Source organism: Staurois parvus, unplaced genomic scaffold (assembly GCF_062004578.1).
Source record: "Staurois parvus isolate SC_StPar_1 unplaced genomic scaffold, SC_StPar_1.0 ptg000151l, whole genome shotgun sequence".
Lineage (NCBI taxonomy): Eukaryota > Metazoa > Chordata > Amphibia > Anura > Ranidae > Staurois > Staurois parvus.
The window spans coordinates 13,940,055-13,955,080 of NW_028317947.1; the positions used below are offsets into that span (position 1 = coordinate 13,940,055).

The 15,026-nt window shown below is 39.0% G+C and overlaps 1 protein-coding gene across 1 annotated transcript in view; it reads left to right on the plus strand.

The window, feature by feature from the left end:
- ZNF281 (zinc finger protein 281) overlaps positions 1–15,026 on the plus strand; it is a 42,183-nt gene that overhangs the window by 11,372 nt on the left and 15,785 nt on the right. The gene's annotated exons all lie outside the window — the stretch shown is intronic.

Genomic DNA, 15,026 nt, shown 5'->3' on the forward strand with positions numbered 1-15,026 from the left:
AGCTGTTTCATGTGTTAAACCCCCTCCAGCTGTTTTTAGGTTAAGTGGGAGGTAAAACTATTGCTCAACCACCTGTTGTCATTCTCCCAGATGCATAGTGTTGGATGAATAAGTTGATGGAAGTTAGAGGCAGAAATGGGATATGCTATGAAACACGTAAGTGTACTTATGCTGTACTTACCTTCAGGCTATATCCTACTTTGCATCCGATTTGCCCCTCCCTGTGACAGAGATCTTCTCCCCGCACTCGCTGTCAGAATATAAAAACAGCCTGGCCGTGCAGGGCTCCACCCACACGGCCACGTCTTTCATTCACAGAGTTCTGTGAATGAACAACATCTACTGTTGGCCTCCGTAGCTGACGGCTTGTAGTTCTCAGTGAACTACAAGGATGCTGGTGAGCATCCTCGTTGTTCATTGATTCTTCCTGCCATTCTGTAAGTGTCTGCCCATATGAGGTACAGGCAGACGGTGCACTGAGAGTCTGCAGGATCCTGGTATTGCACCTGTGATCTGCTGATCATGGGTGCAGTGCTTTAGAGGCTGCAGTGTAGAAAAATATGCACATTTTTTTTTTTTTTTTTTTTTCAACCTGCAAAAAGATATTCATTTAGGGCTCATGTACACAGCAGCTACTAAACTGACGTTCAGGCGCTGTTGAGTGTTTGTTTTTTCAGCAGCCCCTGGACTCCTTTATGTTTTCCTATGTGTCCATCTACACATCGTCGTTTACAGTTGTTTTTTTGAAAGCACCAAAATTGCGTTCTGTTAACCGCGTTTACGAGCATTTGCATTTAAATGCGTTTTGTGACAGGCCCATATCCAGATGCTGTACAGATTCTTTTTTTTTCATCAAGAATGCATGCAAAGCATTTTCAATGTATTCAAATGGACCTGGTACACCAGCGCAGTCAGTTTCAGGTTTCGCGTGAAGGAAAAAATGGTAGAACGTGCCACATTATGCTCATGATGGGATCCATAGTGAATACAACAAGAAAAGACAGGTCATCTCAACACATACTGCTCTCTCTGCTTCTGCTCTCTCTAAATGTCTGAAATGATTAATTATTTACTATTTTTAGTGCATTCTGGGCATTTTGGAAGGTCTCCTGAGGTTATCTTTAAAAACGCACATAAACGGTATGCGGCTAAACCTACTTTTTCTAGCAGTTCGTTTCCATCGTTCAGAAGAGTTTTCCAAACACCCCGTATACATGAGCCCTTATTGTTGTTTTGCAAAAGGTGAACTTTAATCTTTTTTGTGCAGATTTGTTACTACGATCTCATTTTTACCACAGTTAATAAACTTTAGAATTGTGTCCAGGCCCTTATTTTATTGATGCATTGACTGTTTGCATAATTGAACTAAGTGAAAGACACACATTATACAAAGTATTAAGTCCTTAGCAAGCACATGTCAATGTGACGTACCCTTGAAACTACAAATCATGGCATTCTCTGACAGATCTAAGATCCAGCATACCCCACTACGATACATCTATCTATCTGGTGGAGGTTAGGGGTCTACAGTATACACTAGAGAACGGTTTATTAAAAGTGCACATGGCCTTTAATTTTTTACTTTAAACTTGTGTGTGTTTTTGTTTTTTGTTTTTTTTTCTTAAATACCTATACCATCTTTTTTTGCTGTAGGTTGAAGCAGAATTTGTATTAGGCCTTGGGATGCACCAAAATTTCAGCGGTCAAAACATATCGGCCAAAAAAAACCCTATCGGCACTTTGCCGCTAGGAAAAATTTAGCTGATACAGGTGCCAATACCTGTGTGTGTGTGTGTGTGTGGGGGGGGGGGGTGTTATTGTGATTGAAATAAAAAGAAAAATGTTGAGCCCCCCCACTTACACAGACGTTACGGTTTTTGGCCAAGTGCATTCTGAATTTTCCGTATCGGTTTTGGCACCAGAGTCTTCATTTCGGTGCACCACAAATTTAGGCCTCATTCACATGGATGGTGAGACTCGTACACTATGAATTGGCCATTTGTTTACATGGCTGGTGCTATCAGGCAGCCAATATTTTTATTTATTTCAGGTACTTATATAGCGCTGTCAATTTACGCAGCGCTTTACATATATATTATACATTCACATCAGCCCTAACCCTCAAGGGGTGTACAATCTAAGGTCCCTAATTCACATTCATACATACACATACTAGGGACAATTTACACAGGAGCCAATATAAGTCTATGGGGGATGCAGCAGCTGTACGGACATAGCCACCAGTTCTGATTTGACAGGGGTAAGGGGGTGCGGAAAATGCTGAAAGTGTGCAATTCTGGGCTGTACACCTGTGAGGGGCGCAACTGTACCCCCTTAGATTTACATAGGCTACATACATGTGTCACTGGCTGCTCCTGCCGCATAAACAAACAGCCAATTGATGGTGTATGGGCCTCTGTTTCTGTCACCCTTGTTACTGAGGCCATAAAATGTACCGAATGCAAAATTGTGTCTACTCTTGTAAACAGTAACCAGGCCATCAGGTTTGTGGTATACACTAGACAGTGGTTGGGTGTGTCTGCATGATCCAAGCACAATACATCATTTTCCTTTCTAGAAGGGATATCAGATGCCCTCAGGTCATACATACCTGTCTGATCCCTCCTAATGTGCGCCAGCTGATAACTGTCCAGCTAATAGATCTTGTTTAAATGTATCTGTAAACTGTCTGCTGAAGCTCCAAGCTGCACATAGATTTGAATTGTCTGGAGATCAATATAATAAACCTTTGTATTTATTTTAGTAATATATATTGATGGCAAATTTCTGAATTCTTTATATAGGGTACATATTTTGTTCCATTCACTCCCACACTACAAAAGAGAGAACAGTGTAATGTTTCTGCTCCAGGCATACAAACTGACCAATTAGCCCAGTTGTGGTGGAAAATTGTTAGCCTAAGTTTTAGCTAAAATCAGCACAGGGGACATAACTTGGTTACAATGACGTGTCCCTTATGCAGATTATTCTTCTTTGAGAAAAAAATAATCATCTTATATAAAGGCTTCAGTATGGCTTCTGTGACTAACAGATCTGGCAGGAAAGGGCAAGCGTAGTCTTTTAACCCCTTGACCTCTGGAAGATTTTACCCCCTTCATAACCCGGCCATGTTTTGCTATGCGGCACTGGGCTACTTTAACTGGTAATTGCATGATCATGCAACACTATACCCAAATGAAATGTATATAATTTTTTTTCACACAAATAGCTCTCCTTAGGTGGTATTTGATCACCTCCTGTGTTTCTATTCTATAAATGAAATAAACCAAAAACTATTATATTTATATATATATATATATATATATATATATATATACTTTCTGCTACAAAAAATATCCAATAAAAATAGTTTTATTAAATCAAATGTCTTTTGTGTGTGTGTGTGTGTGTGTGTGTGTGTGTGTATATATGTGTGTGTATGTGTATATATATGTGTGTGTGTATGTATATATATATATGTGTGTGTATATATGTGTGTGTGTGTATGTGTATATATATATATATGACATTTGATTTAATAAACTATTTTTATTGGATATTTTCTGTAGCAGAAAGTTTTATATATATATATATATAAATAAAACTTTCTGCTACAAAAAATATCCAATAAAAATAGTTTTATTAAATCAAATGATATATAGAGATAGATATAGATATATATATATATATATATATATATATATATATATATATATATATATATATATATATATTATTAAAATATATATATATTAATGTGTGTATGTATGATTCTGCGCAGCCAGCCCTCACTGTAGCAGTAAAACTGCAGTATGCGGTCAACAAGTGGCTAACATGTTGATTCTAGAATAGAAAGTAATGGGAAATCTCTCCAATGGAGCCCTATATAGCAGTAAAAACTCTACAGGGGTTCTCATATCTAAAACTAAAAAAAAACACATTTTGGGTATAGATCCTGTTATAACTGTTTGAGACGTACAAAAGGTACCTGTTGGGTTTGCCAGAAAAACTGCTATCTCTGCAGCATTATCCTAAGTGATGCTATCAGGAAGTCTGCTATGACTACAGAACACCCCCTCCCCCAGTGATACAGAGGAGAAGGGAAGGTGTTCTTTTGTCTCAATACCTTCCTTGTCCCAGGGTGACACTACTTTTCCATAGATCCAGTAAGTGATTGTTCTCACCTTAGGACAGCAAGGGTTGTTACTAGCAGATTAAGTGGAAGTAAGGGTACATTCACATGTGCTCATGCAATGAGCTCTTCTGAGGTTCTTGCATTTATTGGCATTGGTCCATTTGCAGGTGTGAATGCACCCCAAAGGCATAAAAGCCTAAAAAGAATGGAATACAGTCCCCACCTCTAAGAACTGGCAAGCTTCCATGTGTGTATTTTTTTTTTTCTTATTTAGATACACTTTAAACCTTTGCCCCCATATGGAGTATGTACTTCTGTGCTATTGTTTATTTATTCTGAAGACTGAATCACTCTTTTTAGGAGAAACACTGATAGTAGCAGCAGAGCTGTGTGGGTCAAAGAGCACAGCAGGTGACCGTTTGTGAGCCAAACAATAGGTTTCCTGCCCAGGCCATATCTACTTATCTGAGGTGTTTTCATACAGTCTGTTCAGTGTTGACTAGACAGCTTTGAAATACCATTTTATTACACAGTGTACCCAAACTGACTAGCCACATCCTACACAAATACACATCTGTGAGCTGCTTGTGACTGCACAACGTATATTAATTGTGCTATTGCCATGTAAAAAAGGAGGCAAGTGCTGCACTCCGTAATTGGACAGCAGAACATTCATGTCCTGAGGAGATGGCAGTAGCAGCCAGCCATTGATAAAGATTGAATGTTCTTGGTGAGGTCCATATCCACGGATTGATTTTGTTTCTTCTCTTGTGAACTCCAATGCTCCATAAAGGAGTTGTATATTCACAGCATTCACTTTCATTTTATAACATCGGCATTGTAATAGCAATACAAACAACAATAGTTTTTTGTTTTTTCTAATCCAGTATAAACTTGTTGAAAAATCTTCTTTTCATGTTGTGAGTGCTGGCCATCTTTTTCCACAACTTCCTGGATTCTGTAAATGCCTTGCAGCTCTTTTGTTTATTTTAAATGCATGCACTACATATCCCATGTTACCTTGCTGCAGGCAACCATTGATTCCTGTACTGACTCCTGAAACTACTCCTCTTTGCCACCTCCATAGGACGGTTGGCTTAAAGATGGTTCAGTATATTTAGTTTGGTTAAATTACAAACATTTACAACCACAGATCAGTAAGAGTTTTCACATATTCTAAAGCATTTTAATTTTTTTCTGTACTTTATGCTGGTTTTGCTCAATTAACAGTTGTGCACCTGCCACCCAGACTTGGGGTAGCTGGGCATTTTGTGGGATGAATAGATGTTTGGGGAAAATTAAGTCCATTCATCAAGATAGTGTGACATCACCAAGGCACTGATATTGATATAGATATGTTATATTATCTATCTCTATATATACAGAGAGAGAAAGATCTCTCTCTATATATATATATATATGTATGTATGTATGTATGTATATATATGTATGCATGTATGTATATATGTGTGTGTGTGTATATATATATATATATATATATTATATTATATATATATATATATATATATATATATATATATATATATACACACACAGTGGGGATCGAAAGTTTGGGCACCCCAGCTAAAAGTATGTATTAATGTGCATAAAGAAGCCAAGGAAAGATGGAAAAATCTCCAAAAGGCATCAAATTACAGATTAGACATTCTTATAATATGTCAACAAAAGTTAGATTTTATTTCCATCATTTACACTTTCAAAATAACAGAAAACAATAAAATGGCGTCTGCAAAAGTTTGGGCACCCTGCAGAGTTAATATCTTGTACTGCCCCCTTTGGCAAGTATCACAGCTTGTAAACGCTTTTTGTAGCCAGCCAAGAGTCTTTCAATTCTTGTTTGAGGTATCTTTGCCCATTCTTCCTTACAAAAGTCTTCCAGTTCTTTGAGATTTCTGGGCTGTCTGTCACGCACTGCTCTTTAAGGTCTATCCATAGATTTTCAATTATGTTGAGGTCAGGAGATTGTGAAGGCCATGGCAAAACCTTCAGTTTACGCCTCTTGATGTAATCCCCCGTGGATTTCGAGGTGTGTGTAGGATCATTATGCATTTGTAGAAGCCATCCTCTCTTTAACTTCAGCTTTTTCACAGATGGCATCAAGTTACCATCCAAAATTTGCTGAAATCTTATTGAATCCACTTTTCCTTCTCTCTCTCTCTCTCTCTCTCTCTCTCTCTCTCTCATATTTATATATATATATATATATATCTTTTCTTTAAATATTTAGATCAAATCCTACAAAAGAGAAAAAATCCTTTTTCTTTTTTTTAAAGATAGGATTTGAGATAGAGATATATCTATCTCTCATTACACTTTTTATAGTGTGCTTGTGTTAATGCATGTTTTGAGCTTAAAGCATAACTCTTTTAAACAACTTCTTAGTGCTGCTTCTACCCTCATTAGGCAGCCCATACTTTAGTGGTTTTTTTTTTTTCCTTCAACCAATGGGCTGAATAGAAAAAAAAATCCCTCCTACTGAGCTTTGTATTCTGAGGGAAGACATTTCCCCCCCCCCCCCCCCCCCCCCCCGCTGTCGTCACAATATACTGATCATAGCTATAGCTGGCACACGAATCGAGTGGGAGAAAAAATCCGACAGGGTGGTTGAACAAAAATAATTTTGGTGGATCAACTTCTGTATAACCACCATGTCCACACATGGATCGTAATTCTGCTGGTTCCCTGGTGAACCGGCCAAATTTCTATCCATGTATGGCCAGTTTTAGGGAAATTCCTCCTCTGTTTGCCCTATTAACCATTTATCATTGAAAGTGAAAAAATCCCAAATTTTGATTTGTGCTCAAAACAGTCAGAGGGGAGAGCTTCCAATGGGGACACTAGTTCTGGTGACCTGAGAGGCCCCAAGAGATTCCTTTTATTTTTCAGGGATTCCCCTCCTTCCTATTTTGACTTTGGGACAGGAAGTTAAGGGAAATCTCTCCAATGGGACACAGATGGAAAATCCCTTACAGGGGTTATATCCCTCCTTTTTACTCTATCCAAAATAAATAAAATAAAATGTTTTGCCTATAGTTATGCTTTAAGGATTTGTAAAATACCAGTCAGAGTACACAAAATGCAGCGTTTGTTTTCCCTTAACTTCCTGTCCCAAAGTCAAAATAGGAAGGAGGGGAATCTCTTGGGGCCTCTCAGGTCACCAGAACTAGTGTCCCCATTGGAAGCTCTCCCCTCTGTTTTGGGGACTTTTTCTTGCTGCATTGTTGAAAAATAAATGGCCCCTATTGAAAACAATAAAAATTAAACTATATATTATGATGCATTTGAAATGTACATGATGATCCATCTTGTGTGAACAGATCCTACAGAGGATAGATCTTGATGGTTGAATTTGAGATCAGGAGCTTTTGGCTGGGAATGTCTAAACAACCTTTCTTTACCCCCCACCACATACAAAATTCATCAGCAAGAGGCGTCTGGTGCCCTAAGTGATTACCATAATGTGCCTTTATACAAGCTTTCTGAGCTGACCCTTTTATGGGGAAGAGACAGCTTGATATTCCCGGCTGATTGCTATTTTCCCCAAGAATGGCTTGTATATGTAAAGGTGTCTTCTGAGCCTATTCAAATGTGTATGTTTGTGGAAAGATCATTTGGTGGCCAATTTCCTGCCTATTACAGGTAGATTTGCATCTTAGGAATTGTTTGGTGATTTACTAGTTAGCGGTAGATATGTTAGTTGCATTAACCAGCTAAAGTCAGTGAAGGAGAATTATCCAATGTTGGGCTAGCCAGCCGTCATTTGGAATCAGAGGGTGAACTGTGTTTTTTTTTTTTTGTTTTTTATTGGGTTTTTTGTTTGTTTTTTTTGTTTTTGTTTTTTTACCAGTTTAAAAAAAAAAGGCTTTCTATTGTGCAAATATGTGAAGACTTTCCATTGACCGCTACAGTTGCATCTCATGTGTACTGTACAGTTTTCAGTCATTCTGTTTATTTGGTTATAATTCAAGTGCTATATGATGGACCTGGATATTTCTAAGAAATATGAACAAATCTGAGGGCTCCTGTACACTGCAGCTGATAAACTCACGTTCAGGAGCTGTTGAGTGTTTTTTTTTCAACAGCCCTTGAACTCTCCCTAATGTTTTCTTATGTGTCCATGTACACATTTATTTATTTCATATATGGCGCCGTCAATTTACGCAGTGCTTTAAATATATATATATATATATATATTGTACATTCACATCAGTCTCTAACCCTCAAGGGGTGTACAATCTAAGGTCCCTAACTCACATTCATACATACACATACTAGGACAATTTAGACAGGATCCAATTAACCTTCCAGCATGTCTTTGGAGTACCCGGAGGAAACCCCGCAGGCACAGGAGAACATGCAAACTCCAGGCAGGTGGTGCCGTGGCTGGGATTTGAACCAACGACCCTATTACTGCCAGGCAGAAGTGCTAAACCATTCAATTACGTAGTTGTTTACAGGCAGTTGAGTTTACAGTCGTTTTTTTTTAACCGCACCAAACTTGCGTTCAGGAGTAGATTTTACCGCCGTTTCAAACGCTTGTAAACGCGGTTAACCCTTTGAGGACTAAGGGACGTATTTGTCCCATGTTTTTTTAATTGCCTCTATCATCTTGATTAAGAACTTAAAATACTTTTTTTTTTTTTTTTTGGTTTGAGTCAAAATATTAGTTCTTATCAACAAATGGATCTAGCTTTTTGCCAATTATTTCATGAAATGGCTTAGTTACAGCAACTGAAGTGTACGAACTTTAAAAACAAAAAATTGATTCTTTTGGCGTAATCTTATGGTCCTCAAAGGGTTAACCGCATTTATAAGCGTTTGTATTTAGAAGTGTTTTAACTGTCCCATATCCAGATGCTGTCCAGAGCCTTTTTTCATCATCAGAAATGCATGCAAAGCATTTTCCATGTATTCAAATGGACCTGGTACACCAAGCGAACCTGGAACTGACTGCGCCGAAGGAAAAAATGGTAGAACGTGCCGCATTATGCTCATTATGGGATCCGTAGTGAATACAACCAGAAAAGACAGGTCATCTCAACACATACTGCTCTCCATTCCTCTCAAAATGTCTGAAATAGTTAATTATTTACTATTTTTCAGTGCATTCTGGGCATTTGGAAGGTCTCCTGAGGTTATCTTTTAAAAAGGCTTCTAAATGTAAATGCAGCTAAACCAGTGTTTCTCAACTCCAGTCCTCATGGACCCCCAACAGGTCATGTTTTCAGGATTTCCATTATTTTGCACAGGTGATTTGATCAGTTTCACTGCCTTAGTAATTACCACAGCTGTTTCATCTGAGGGAAATCCTGAAAACATGACCTGTTGGGGGTCCATGAGGACTGGAGTTGAGAAACACTGAGCTAAACTGACATTTTTTTAACCTTCGTTTTCTAGCAGTCAGTTTCCATTGTTCAGAAGAGTTTTCCAAACACCCCGCGTACATGAGCCCTGAGAGGTCTACACATTTGCAGCCTTGCTAGGCACTTGGCTAATCTAGGGACTTTGGGCCACAGTATGAAAGTCACAGATTGTTGGTAAAAGCCGTTACTGGGAAAACATTATGTATATTTAATTTCAAGATAGAACTATTTTTAAGGTGCTTTAGTATCATATGTTTGCACTGACACCAGTGGAGTTCCAAACTAAGCACTGGTTCACACTGGTGTGACTTGCCATGCGATTTGACCATTTCAAACCGCATGACAAGTCGCACACTATTGTCAGCAACGGAATTATTCAAATCTGTGCGACTCCTACTTTGTGGTGCCGCGCAGATTTGAAAAAAAGGTTCCTGCACTATTTTTTTTGTTCTTTTTTTCTTGAAGGTGTGATTTGCATAGACATCTGTGCAATGAAGTCGCATTGACATACAGCTGTGAAATCGTGCGACTTCAAAGTCGGATCCAGTGTGAACCAGGCTAAAGCTGACCATACACTATATAAATCTTGTATAATAATACACTATAGAATTTTGTTTTAAAATTTTGCTTTTAAAAATATTCCGTTAGTGGGGGTCAAATCGACATTCGTTAGTGATAGCAACATTTTGAAGCCGCAGAATGGAAATTGTTTTTTTTTTTCTTGAATGAATTTTCAACACTGAATGTGCTTTTTTGTTCAGGAAAGTTCATTCACTCTAAAATCGAATGTTGAAAGTAAAAGATATTTTGAAGTACTGTTTGATGTCGTTCTTCAGGTCAGTGAATGCCCTGTAAACATTTTCATACAAAAGCTTTCTAGTGTATGGCAATCTTAGGTTTGCTGTTATCTGTATCTTTTTTAGGCAGATTTTCTGTGTCTGCTGGGATTTGTCTGCATTTTTAAAAAATTCCTGTGATCTAGTAACATAACAATGGCCTATTGTAGAAAGTTTGTTCGCGTGGCAGGTGTCACAGCCTCAGAATTACTGGAAGCCACAGACATTGGATGTCTTCCAGCTAATGTAAATTGCCATTCACACATCTCTTGAGGCTTTAAGCAGCACATACAATGGACTCAATGGTTATCTCAGACCAGCCTTTTGTGAGGTTCCAAAGCATTTGTTCAATCAATAAATCTTTTCTTCAATCAGATCCCAAACAGTTGGCAGTCTCCCACTGTGCTATTTACAGCTTCTCAGGCTGTGATGTAGCCCTATGTTGGCTTCTTACTCATGACTTAAAAGAGATGGGCGAGATTCACAAAAATGTATCTCTTATTATATAGGTTAGACATTTTCAAGGGTTATTATGTTGTTTGTTTCAGACATAGAATAGGGATCACTAATTGCATTTTCTTTTGTAAAAGAACTTGCATTGTTAATGGATGCTGTATTTCGGTGGGTGGTCTGTTGTCTGGATTTAAAGGGTGCAATGGTTAAACTCTATCTTCATCTGGCGTATATAACAAATGCAGGTAATCATTGATAAAGGACGTTCTATAAATATATCTGTTGGGGGGGGGGGGGACCAAAGCACACCCCTAAGTGCACTCTTTTTGTGTTGGTGTTTTACACTTGCACGTGTTTTATATATATATATTGTACAGCGCTGAGCAAACCCTTTGGCGCTATATAAACTCCATGTAATGTTCACTTGCGGGTTTTTAATTTTTTCACACCTCCGCGGACTTTAAAAAAAAAAATTCCAGCTTTTTAAATGGTCATTTAGTGCATTAAAGCTGGCCATAGATGGATGAATCTCAGGCAGCTCAGCAGGGAATAGGCAACATTCCATCCCTCTATGGGTAAGCTGGTTGAATTATTGAATGTATTTATCGTATGCCTGGAACTATATTGCAGTGTGGTGCGCTGCGTCGCAGTATAGGGTGAGATGTACCCCGATAACGGTATCATGTTTTTTTATACTTCTGTAATAAAGTATCTTTTTTCAATCAAAAAAATGGGTAAGCTGGTTGTGCTGAAGTTGATCCATCGATCAACTTTGTTACAACCAGCCTGTTGTCGTGATGACGGCCAGAAGTGATTGATTTATTTATTTCAGGTACTTATAAAGCGCTGTCAATTTACGCAGCGCTTTGCATATATATTGTACAGTCACATCAGTCCCTAACCCTCAAGGGGCGTACAATCTAAGGTCCCTAACTCACATTCATACATACACATACTAGGGCCAATTTAGACAGGATCCAGTTAACCTACCAGCATGTCTTTGGAGTGTGGGGAGGAAACCGGAGTACCCGGAGGAAACCCACGCAGGCACAGGGAGAACATCCAAACTCCAGGCAGGTGGTAGATTTGAACCAATGACCCTAGTACTGCCAGGTGGAAGTGCTAAACCATTTAGCCACTGTGCTGCCCATGTTCTGTCGGCAGGGATGCCTCGCGGCCAGCAGAACACAATAGCACTGGGGGAATTGAACAATTTTCTTCCACCCATGGTGGAAAGAAAGAAAATTGTATAATCTATAGGCTGTTAAAGAGATTACTGATGTCCACAATCTGGGGACATGTCTAATGGTGCAAGCTCACTGACTGGATTTTCTGTTTGCACAGTTTTAAAAAACATCTGCAGCGAGATTAGTTTACCATATACAGGCATACCTCGGTTTGCGAATGGGATGTTTCGTATTGCGGAATATTCGTAAATCGAAACACGGTTTCCCATAGGAATGCATTGAAAACCAATTAATCCGTTCCGGAGGTTAGAAAAAAAGTATAAAAAAAAAGTCTTATGTGTTCAAAACTCTTTATAAAGTGCACTTTAAAGGCATTAAATACTGTACAGGGACATGATTAAAATTTAATTTGTAAATGCATCGAAAACCAATTAATCCATTCCGGAGGTCAGAAAAAAGTAAAAAAAAAAGGCTTCTGTTCAAAACTCTATATAAAGTGCACTTTAAAGGCACAGGGCGAGCGCTATAAACTTCCCAGGCGCAATGCATCCTGGGGAAACTGTGTATTGTGAAAAAAAAATTAGTAAACCGAGGCATTAGATTGTAAGCTCCAAGGATCAGGCCCTCCTATCCCTCTTGTATTGATCTGTATTGTTGCTGTATTGTCTCCTGTTATATTGTAAAGTGCTGAGCAAACTGTTGGCGCCATATAAATCCTGTATAATAATAATTTTCAATGGATTTTCATTCGGAAACTGAAAAGTACAATAACTGAGGCGTTCGTAAACCGAGGTACACCTGTACGTTCATGCTCATTGAGTAGTTAACCCTGACACTAGAAACTAGTGCTTTTAGGGCTTGGTAAACTAGCGGTTGGGGGAGCTGTAAAACCCTGTGGGTGAACCACATTTTTACTGCTCCCCCTTTAGCCGCAGAGGTAGCCATGGGAGATGTATACACGCTGTGGCAAGAATTCAGCCATGGCCGCGGCATGCTTCAAAGGGTTAAAACAGGCAGCATGGTGGCAACAGAACCCCTTCTCACTGTCAAATACTCTCTAAAGAGATCCAAATGTAGATCGCTCATCAGAGAGTAAATCTAATGTGAATAAGCCCCAAAAGCAGAATAAGCAAATTTAAAGTGAATCAATGGAAAATGATCAATCTTACCGAGATGCACCCGTTAAGGGTCTGTTCACACCATCATGCTGCAGTAACATGTATTGGTGCTGCGCAGTTCTATTCATTCTGCATGGCGGCCCAGTGTACCTTGCGTTGCAGTTCATTCCACAGCAGAGCATTAACTTGGGGTATACTGCATGTGCGTTTTTTTGGTATGTTGCGGTGCATTTGGCAGTCCATTTAAATGAATAGGCTGCCCTTTTAATAGAATTCATGGAAATGAATAGCATAGGTAGCATTAAAGCAAGTGTGGTAATGCAATGCAAAAGCCCTAAAGCAAAAATGCACAACAACCGTGATATGCTAATCTTTGTTGTCAGGACTCTCTATATTGGTCAGGAAGGTTTCAAAGGAAAGAGAGCAAATAGTTAGCGTGGGTGGATGCCGTTATGTGCCATCAATGTGCTGAAACTGCACTTTAGGAATTTGAGGGTCTCTTTGACCAATCTTGAATAGACCTGCATCCTCTGCTAGTCAAACACTGAAATGATGTATGTGGCTCATGGTACTGTTTATTTGAATCCAATGCAGTATGTGCCTGGAGTGCCAGAATCCCCTTCTAAATGTTCGTTTTTTTTAAGCTGTGGGGGGGGGGGGGGTAAAAGAATCTGATTGGCCCTTAGCCCCAGTTCACACTGCTGCAGCTTATGAGACTTGTGAAACATAACATGACAAGTCAAACACATTCGTTTCCATGAGTGTTATCCTAATCCATGCAACTCAAGTTGCAGCAACAAAAGTAAAAGGTTCCAGCTCTACTTTCCTGCAACTTTGGTACAACGTAAGCGCCATAGATTGCAATGTTAACCACTTCAAGAACGGACACTTTCACCCCCTTCCAGTCCAGGCCCATTTTCAGCTTTCAGTGCTATCACACTTTGACAATTACGCGGTCATGCAACACTGTACCCATACAAATTTTTTAAGCAATTTTTTTTAGACCAATTAAAACTTTATTTTGGTGGTATTCACCGCTGGGATTTTATTTGTTTGCTGTATAAATGAAAAAGTCCAAACATTGTGGGAAAAAAAGTGTTTTTCTTATAAAAATATAAATGTTGCAAATAAATAATCTTTCTTCATAAATCTTGACCAAAATGTGTTCCGCTATCTTTTTAGTAAAAAAAAATGACCCAAATTAGTTTAACCAAAAATTATAATTTTTCTAAAAAATGTTTACTTTTTTTTTTACATACTGTCACCCTAGCAGTACAGTGTCACCATAGTGTGTGTGGGGGTGATGAAGAATTTTTATTTTTTGTTTTTACACTTACCCATAAAGGCTGTAATCATTTCTCCTTCTCTCTGGGTGCATTCTTGCAGCCATTGAGAAATACTGTGAGAGCTGTGATTGGTCATAGCTTGTCACATGGTACAAGGCTGTTGTGAATAGCCCTGTACCATGTGACCTCTGTGATCAATCACAGATTTCACATGTAGTAAGCAATGATGTCAGAAGTGACATCATTGCTTACTACTGTTCATGGGATCACTGATTGGCCAATCAGTGATCACATGATCGGGACCTCACACAGAGGTCCCTGACAGCAATCCGTGTTTCCGCTGTGTCTAGAGGACACAGCGGGCACCGGATCACAGTGCAACTTTTTCCAGGGAGCACGCACAGGCAGGGAAGTGGAGGACGTTTATAAACGGCCACCCACTCCTGCACTGCTCTCGTCCGGCCTATTATGTACATGGGCCGGACGGGAAGTGGTTAATCAATGCAACTCAACTTGCAGCGACAAAAATAAAAGATTCCAGCTTTATTTTCCTGCAGCTTTGGTACACTTAAGCTCCATAGATTGCAATGGTAAATCACAAAGTTGCAAGCAAGTTGCAAGGAAATC